The 8,602-nt window shown below is 61.6% G+C and overlaps 1 long non-coding RNA gene across 1 annotated transcript; it reads right to left on the bottom strand.

Annotated features, from left to right (window-relative positions):
• Positions 1-577: 577 nt before the first annotated feature.
• Positions 578-5,372, bottom strand: LOC119256086 (uncharacterized). Its single transcript, XR_005127626.2, has 3 exons — positions 5,317-5,372; positions 4,018-4,095; positions 578-2,015 (listed from the first exon to the last, which is right to left on the bottom strand). It is a non-coding gene; the product is annotated as an uncharacterized LOC119256086 (long non-coding RNA).
• Positions 5,373-8,602: the final 3,230 nt, after the last annotated feature.

Genomic DNA, 8,602 nt, shown 5'->3' with positions numbered 1-8,602 from the left:
TCTGCTGCTCTCTTGTCTCTTGGGCTGAGTTTGGGGAGTGGGGTGTTCTTGCCACACCTGTTCCCTATGTTCCTTTGTGCCTGATTCATATGAGGGTTCTGTTCACCCACTAGAAACTCCCTAAGCCTGCTGGGGTTATACTGCTGGTCAGTGTGAGGAAAATTCAAGTTTTGGCCATAAGCCTGTTGGGGTTTGGGTGCAGCTCTATAGAGCCACACCCCCCTGGTTGGGGGGTGGCTGCTATCCTTAAGTCTGTTCCTGCAGCAGCTTTTGGGCCAGGCTTGGTACCGGGATGGTCTTCCCTCCCCTATTGCTGGTGACCCCCCCTCAGGGTTGGGGTGCATGCAGGTGGCCTCGTCTGGGTTTTAGATGGGGCCTCCTGGGGGCCCCTCCTCCCTATTGGAACCCAATAGGGAGGAGGGGCCACAGGTGCTGCTACACCCTGCTGAGGTCGACCAGTTGACCAGCTTGCGCCCCGCAGCGGTACAGCGGGTCGACCAGATGGCCCTTCCCGCCCACCACCAGGTGGCGCTATGTTGTGGTGGGACGGGACGGGACCGGACGGGACAGGACGGGAGTCGGAGGAGGTCGAGGGCTACAGCGCCCCCATTCAGGTTTGTCTTTTCCCTTTAGATGCTCTTCTTGCTGGGGTGCACTCCCCAGGAGCGCAAGGGGGGACAGAACTCCCCATTTCAGACTTGCGTGTCCTCATTTCTCTGGCAAACTAGGAAAAGGCCTTGCAATCCTGGTTAAGCAACGTGAAGGGACTCAGTTTCACCATTTATTTGGGATTTTCTGGTGTGAATCCTATTGCGACGCTCTATTTTCCATCTCCAGTCATAGTTGCTGAGCTGAGAGAGCAAAAATTAGAAAACTAGGCTCATTCCCACAGGTTTTCCCTTAACCTTTGTGGAGTCGGGACATGGGTGGGCCAAAATAAGGCACACACAGTGTAATAAGCCGAATTTGGAATTCTACAAATGGAAAATCGGCCTAAAATGTCCATGACGCACACGCACACACACACACACACACATACACACACTGGTCGTGATGCTGAGAGGCCACAATCCCTTCACAGAGCCAGAAATCAACAAAATGACTTTTTAAATCGAGTTAGAAACAGGATGGTGTGACATTAAAAACACGGGACATCCAACTTTAGGAAGCTGCAAGGCAGGTTCGACTACTGGATAATGTAGTAAGAGAATACAAAGATTAGACCTAATAAAGCTGGAGGGAAATGGATATAAATCCATCCGGATGCTGTTTCTTTGGAAAAAGCAGAGTAAACTAGTCAAACGCTTACAAATGAACCAAAAAAGGAAGGGTAACATGGTAAATTAAGGCAAAAATGGGAATGGCTGAGTAGGAGGATTTTCTAGCAACAAAATCTATCATCAGGATGAATTAAAAACTGCAATGGATACATGGGAGTCAAGAGTTAGCCCTCCCTCGATCCAGGACATGATCCCTCAACAGCAGCCTCTTTCCAAATGTCAAGGAGCCAATTTTTTACCAGCAGATAAAAGGGTTAGTCAGTCCTCAGCCGTGACACCAAGCTCGACAGACATGAGACTCCTCCAGAAACGATCAAGATGGGGGTTCAGTATCTGGAGATGTATCCTACACCCCAAGGACACAGGTCAGGAAGCTACTAGCACTGTCCACCCCAGAGCTACCCACATCCACCTTCTGCAAGGTCAGGCTGCACCTCCAGTGGGGGGCACCAGCAAATCCCTGCCCCCCTCCCAGTGGGAAAGAAAACATTTGCATCGATGATGACTTCCTTCAGGGTCATAGGTGCAAAGCCTCACCAAAGGTTAAATGCAACAAATGTACCAATGGATGCTGGGAGGGCACTTGGTCACCATCAGTCGCCTCTTGTGCTGCTAGCCCAGTCACGGCACTGTAGTCAGAGGAAAAGCGCCATGGGCATCTCAGTCAACACCAGGAACAGGAAGAGCACACACACCACCAGGATGATGGTCGTTTGCTGGGGCGCTGTGGGCCACCTGAGACAAAAGAGGGGGTGACAGCGGCTAGGGGGGCTGCTTGCAGGAGGAGGGCTTTAGGCCCAGGGATGGCTCAGCCTCGCAGTGCCGATTGTGATTTCAGCTGTAGGAGGGCACAACTGGGTGACATAAATACACAAGCCATGTCCAGGGTGCCCGGCAGAGGGTGTGGTCTCACGGTCCTGCCACACCCACACTGCTCTGGGGGCCAAGGGTCACCCCATCGTCCATGCCCGGGTGGAGGGAAGGTGAGACTGTCCCTGAGATGGCAGCTCCACGTGTTCCCCACCAGCAAGGCTCGCGGTGCTAGAGGCCGTTTTGACTCCAAGTTTCTTCACCAAACCCTCTCCTGAGCTCCATCTGTCTCCCATCTCTCCCCACAGATTTAATGGGCTTCTTGCCATTTACGAAGCCCAAGTAGCCCAAAATCCCCCCACCCCACCCCTAAAGCTCCCCACAACATCCCCTTGTCTCTGCTTCGGGCCCTTCCAGGCCGTGCTCCACCTGCCACCTACCTCTACCCCCTCACCACACCCCAAGGCTGCCTAGCTCCCCCACTCTCAACTCTGTGTTATGGCTCTTCTGCCCAGAAGGCCTCTCCTCTAGTAGCCCGGACACAGGGGAACTCGCTTGAGCTCCATGTGACCTGACAGAGCCCGTCCTGGCAACTCAGCTGGGAGCCAGGGGTGGGTGGGGCTTGGCTCCCCATGCGGGGAGAGAGGTCTGACTTTCACGCCGCTGGCCTTGTGGCCACCCCTTGTATGCAGGTGGTGTGGGTGTGGCGGTGGTGGAGCCCGGGGTGTGGTGGGGCGGGCCAGGTGGGTGCCTGGGCACACAGACAGGACACAGGATGGCCATGAGTGGCCACGAGAGGCGGGGCGCAGAGCTTGGCAGAGACTCCCTGCCAGCCTCTGTCCCTGACCTGCGGGGTGGCATCGGGCTCCGAGATTCTCTTTCCAGGGGTCTGAATCCACGAAGAACCCACACTGCCTGGGATGGCCACAGATTTATGGAGGCTGCCCGCAGTGGGTGACTATGTCTTGGGCCGGTGCATGGAGCGGGTGACCAAACCTCACGGGGCCGACACTGCCCCTACTGCGCCCACCTATGTGGGGTGGGGTGCACTGGGGCCGCTCACCCCTCAGAGCTCAGAGGTAATGGCCCTGGCACTCTCCCTCCACCTCATCCAGCCCTTGCTCCTCACCTGAGCCACCTCAGCCTGCTCCACAGGAGGCAGAGAGGGGCCCATGGAAGCAGCAGCCAGGACAACTCTTGTCGCCCGTGACCCTCATGGTCCTCCTGCAGCAAAGGCCACCGTTTCAGCGCCAAGAAGACCCACACTCATTAGCCGCCCCCCCTCCAGCCCCCGGTGCCCACACTTCCGCCTGCACTCCTCCCACCCCACCCCCGCCTACTTGGGTCTCTCTGGGAGGCCCCAGAACAAGCCTATGGCCTGCCTTTCCTCCCCCCCAAGTCCCTTTCTGACTTGAACCATCAGAGTCAGGTCCAGCAAGAGGTGGGTGGATGCTTGCACTGGGCAAGTGGCCACAGCCTCTGGTGCAGGGGGTGGACACACACCTGTGGGCAGCCTGTCCCGGCCTCACACCCCAGGCTTGTGGCCCCAAGACAGTCTTGAGAGCATGATTGGTGGCGCCTCACCACAGTCAGCAAAGGTGCACAGGTGAGTGGGTGAGCAGGCAGTGGGCGGGCTGAGAGCCCTTGACAATTGGATGGCTAACTAAGGAGAAACTGGATCCACACTGTGTGTGTGGGGGGAGCAGGAGGTTGGGGTGAGGGACCAGTGCACAGATGACGGGCTACAATGGGGGCTACTGTGCTGTGGCTTCATGCGTGAGGGCTGGGGGATGGAAGAGGCCGCTGCATCAGCCATGGGTGACCAGAGTTGGAGTCCTGTCCCATGGGGGCCTCCTAGGCCAGCCCTGGGCAGATGGGGTGGGGTTTCCAGGGCAGGGCGTCTGCCGAGGGGAGGAAGCCCCCTTACCTGGGAGTCCTCCGGCGGGCCTGGCATCTTCCTCCACTGTGCGCCAGGCCTAGGGGAATGTATCCAGAGCAGACAGGTCTGGGAGCACAGAGAGAGGCCGTGAGTGACCAGTCGGCTAGCCGTGCTCGGCCCCACCCTCCCCTGCTGCCCCCCTGCAAGTTTCAGGCTGGGAGGAGTGCGGGGGCCTGGGTGTCCTCATGCCTGCCCCTCACCTCCGAAGACAGTCCCTCCCTGCCGCACCGTGCCCCCTCGGGACACCTCGGCGATGCGGGGGCCTCCTGGCTCCCGGAGACTCCCCACAGCCAGAGCCTGTGACCCCGCAGGCCTGCGCGGGACGGGGTCGGGCCACAGGGACTCCCCACGCTCACGCCCCTCCTAAGATGGACCCCGCCGCCCCTGCGGCTGATGGGCCCCGGGCAGCGCAAGTGGCGCTGCCCTCGTGCGGGGCGGCACCCTGCGAGCGGCCTCGGCCCGCAGGTCCATCAGAGGTTGCGGGGGGACCCTGCTTCTCGGGTCCACTTACCCGCCACCCTCCGGAGCCACGGAGCCGCAGCCTGGGAGGACGCGCGCGCTCCGCCACCCCTGACCGCCAGGGGGCAGCAGCGTCCCGCAGAGACGCGGACACCCCTGTCCGCAAAAAAAAAACCCCAAAAACTCCCCAGAGGCTGAAATGGGCCCAGCGGGGCCGCCCAACCAGAGTCTGAAACAGGGGAGCCTGTTCCTCCCTCAGACGCCCCCGGGTTCCCAGCGCGCAAACCACGACCTCTGTGGGCCGCAGACCCCGCCCCTCTGTGGCCCCCCCCCCCCCCCCCCCGTCTCCCAGGACCCCGCGGCGTGGGCGGCTCCGGGAGCGCGGCCCCCACCTCGTTGCCTGCGGACGCCCCGCAGCTCGCCCCGCCGCTTACCCAGCTCCGCGGCCCGTCCCGCCATCAGTCCCGGCTCCCGCCCGGTGCTCAGGGCTCCGGCCCCGCCCACGAGGCAGCAGCGTCAGTATAGCCCCGTGCGCCCGTCAGGCCGGGCCGGGTCGAGGGCGCAGGGGTGCGCTCCTGGCTGGAGCCACGGGTGAGCTAGGCCCCGACGCCGCCAAGGGTGCCAGGAACCCCGCCGTGCACCCCACGGCATGAGGGCCAGGGGCCTGGCCCCCACAATGGCCGGCAGACGCAGGAGCAGGGCGCTGCTTGAAGCCACTAGGTCTGGGGTGACTCCTTACACAGCGAAGCCGCCGACACGGCCCCCACAATGTTCGCGCACTGGACGGTGGGGGGGCGTCGCCATCTTCACGCCCCGCGGGCCCCTCACCTTTCTCCTCGCCTTCGTCGCTGGGGGCCGCCGCCTCCACGGCCCCCCAGTCCCGGGCTGCCGACGCCGCTGGGCGCGCTCGGGCTCCAGCAGCGCGAGCGTCGGGTCGGGCCCGAGGTTCTGCAAGGCGGGCGGGCGCCCGAGCTGGCTCCCTGGCCCCAGGGCGGGTTCAGAACCTGAGGACGGAGCAACATTTGGTCATTCGGCAAATGCTCGCCGCGCCCCCGCGGACCGGCACCTCCAGGTGCCAGAGACGCGGCCCCCTGCTCTCCTGGGGTCACCTCCGGGCGCCCCCACAGACGCCTAGGGGTGTCGCGCGCTCGAGGCTCATCGGGAGGGGAGGGAGGGGTTCCGGGGGTGTCGGGGGCGGTGCGCGCGGATGCAGGGGCCACGGGGGGACAGGTTAAAGGAACCTGCCGTGAAAAACATTTCCAGGCGACCAGGAAAGCTCGGCCGAGGCTGCGCCCATCGAGGGAAGCGGGTCACGTTGGCAGAGGGGGACACGGCCTCGTGGATCCGCGAGAAACAGCCGCTTTTGCTTGAAACGACTGTTCCGGGCACGTCGGTGGCGTTGATGAAACGGCCGAGAGCGGCTTGGAACAGTCTGCAGTGACCCCCCCAACCCCAGCAGACAGCCCGGGGTGCGCGCCGGCGTCAGTGCACGCTGGGGCGCCTCAGTATCCGGCAGCGTTTCCTGTCGCCTGCCCGTCCGCCCCTGACGCGGCTCTTCCCGGAGCTGACTCAGGCGGGGGCCGCGGAAGCGGCGTCCCGGTCCCGCTGCCGGACGGTCCGGGGTTGGGGGGTGGGAGCCCGAGCCCCAGACCCGCCCGGGCGCCTCAGCTGCGCCCGGGGCCGGCTGTTCGGCGCAGCCAAACTCCCCTTCCCCGTAGAAAGCGGCCAGCCCGGTTCCCCGCCAAATGGACACAGAAAACTGCCTCCCAGCAGCCACGAGTCTGAAGTGCGGGCGCGGCCGAGGTCTGCGAGTCTCTTGATAAAAAGGAAAAGGCTGAGCCGGGGAAGTCGGGACGGGGGCGCGGGCAGGAGGGGCTCAGCCAGCTCCCGGGGGCGGGTCCCCCAGCGGAAGGGCCGGGCAAACCCTCCCCTGGCCTGGGGGGCGCCCAGAGGGGACACCTGCGGGGCCACAGCTTGGCCTCCGCTGGCCGGACCCGTAGCCGCCAAGAGAAATGGCCGCTCCGCGGGCGCGACGGCGGGTGCTGCCCCCTCAGCTCTGCCTCGGTGTTTGCTGCGGCTTATTCTGCGTGGACAGCGCGTCCGGGCCCGTAGAGGACCGGGCCAAAGGGGGCTTGTGGCGCATTCCCCCCAGTGCAGGGGCAGGGGCGGCAGGAGCTGGGGCGGGGCTGCAGGTGCGGGTGTAGGGGGGGGCGCTCCAGGGCCGGGGGCAAGCGGGAAAGCCCCGGGGTGCTCACGGGGGCCCCCGCACGTCCCGCCGCGGCTGAAGTTTAGAAAATCAAACGGAAACGGAGGCGAAGAGCCCACATCTCTGAAAATACTATTAACCTAAAATTTCCGCAGCCATTAAAACAGCAGATCGTGTCCATGTGCATTACAGACACGCGGGGGGACACTGACCCGCGGCCACAGAGGGTCCCCCAAACCCGCTGCCCCCCACAGAGAGGCCGCCCGCCCCGGCGCCGCCTCATGATTCCCCGCGAGGTCGCATTTCCCCGCCTCACCACCAGGCGGCGCGCGCTCCCCCCTCCTGTGCTTTGCCCCCGGGGCGTCTTTTTCCTCGGCCCGCGGGCCCGCTCCGCTGGGGCGGGGGCTCCGGGGTTCCGCGTCTCCTCCACTTCCGCTCCCGCCGCCACTCTCGCGTCAGCACGCAGCACAGTGGCGTCAGCACGCAGGGGGCGGGGAAACGCCGAGGAAGGAGAGGCTCGCGGGGGAAACCAGGGTCGGAGCAGCGGCGCGCGCCGCCTGGTGGCGCGGAGGGGCGGTGCAGCCGAGGCGGGACACGGGCGGGAGGAGGCGCCGGGGCAGTGGGAGGCGCAGGCGGAACTCGGCCGCGGCCGAGGGGCGAGTCGGCCGGCCGAGGAGGGACGCAGCCTGGAGAGTCATGCGGGGTGGGGTGGGGTGGGGTGGGGGGCCCGCGCCGGGGCGGGGCAGGAAGCGGGAGTGTGACGTCAGAGCACTGAAGTGGGGCAACAGAATAAAATGAGGGCAAGAACCCGCTGAAATAGGGGTTCTCACGCATTCGGGGAGGAGAACAAGGTGGTGTCGCCCTTCTGCGGGGACTCTGAATTTAGCTGCCAGCATTTGGGGTGTTGTGTGTCTGTATTAAAAGAAATACAGGTTTTTGAGACATGACATGTCGGATTTTGAGACATGACCTAAGGAGACGCTTTGACCCTCCCTCCCCCCCCAAATCTTTATTTGTAAACATGCTAACCAGCATTTTCTCATACTTACAAATACTGGAAACCACCTAAGTCAAAACTCCAGGAAACAGTGACATATGTAGCACTATGTACATGAAACAAATGTAGCAATGAGGCACAGTCATTCTGAATAGTTTTACATGACTTGGAAAATACTTGTGTTATAATAAATGAAGGAGGAAAGATATAAAATTGTAGGCTTACCATTCATTATTCCAGATATAAAGTGAACATAATGGGATTGATTTAAATTTTAAATACCAGGCAAAATGGAAATCACGTGTGATGTATGCACTTAGTGATACACACTTAGGTGATGGACTGTCATGAAGGGCAAGGGAAATAGTTATGATGACAGCCACATATTCCTGCTTACTTGGCGGGAAGATTATGATATAGTGTGGTCTTAGGATTCTTCACCCAGTTAATGGGAGTTCATTTTGTAACTCGGAATTTCGACGTGTATAGTCTCTGCCCTTACACACGGGTGTTATAGTTCACGGTTCAAAATAATGGAAATTATGAGGAAGAAAGTAAGCTAATTCTTATCTGTTTTAAAAAGATGTATTTATTTTTATGCAAACAAGAACTGGGGTCTAGGGCAGAGGTGCAGGGGGTGAGAGGAGTCACCACAGACAGACTGGGGAGCAGAACAGGGGGGTGGACTGAAATCCACAGCTGAGGGGGCCAGCGGGGAGAGGGGGAGGTCTTCTGAGCTCAGTGGGCTGCTCCTGGCCCGCGGGGGGCAGGGAGGGGCGGGGAACTCGTCCTGCAGGGTCTGGCCAGAGCTGGGGATCTCCATCTGCACACCCTGCCCCTCGGGAGGCCCATGTCATGACCTGAAATGGTCCCCAGTTCTCACGGGTAACTGAACTGCTCAGCTCAGCAAG

Source organism: Talpa occidentalis, unplaced genomic scaffold (genome assembly GCF_014898055.3).
Source record: "Talpa occidentalis isolate TD23 unplaced genomic scaffold, MPIMG_talOcc4v2.1 talOcc4.3, whole genome shotgun sequence".
NCBI classification, from domain to species: domain Eukaryota; kingdom Metazoa; phylum Chordata; class Mammalia; order Eulipotyphla; family Talpidae; genus Talpa; species Talpa occidentalis.
The sequence above is the reverse complement of the archived record's forward strand: the minus strand, read 5'-3'. Positions and strand labels throughout refer to the sequence as shown.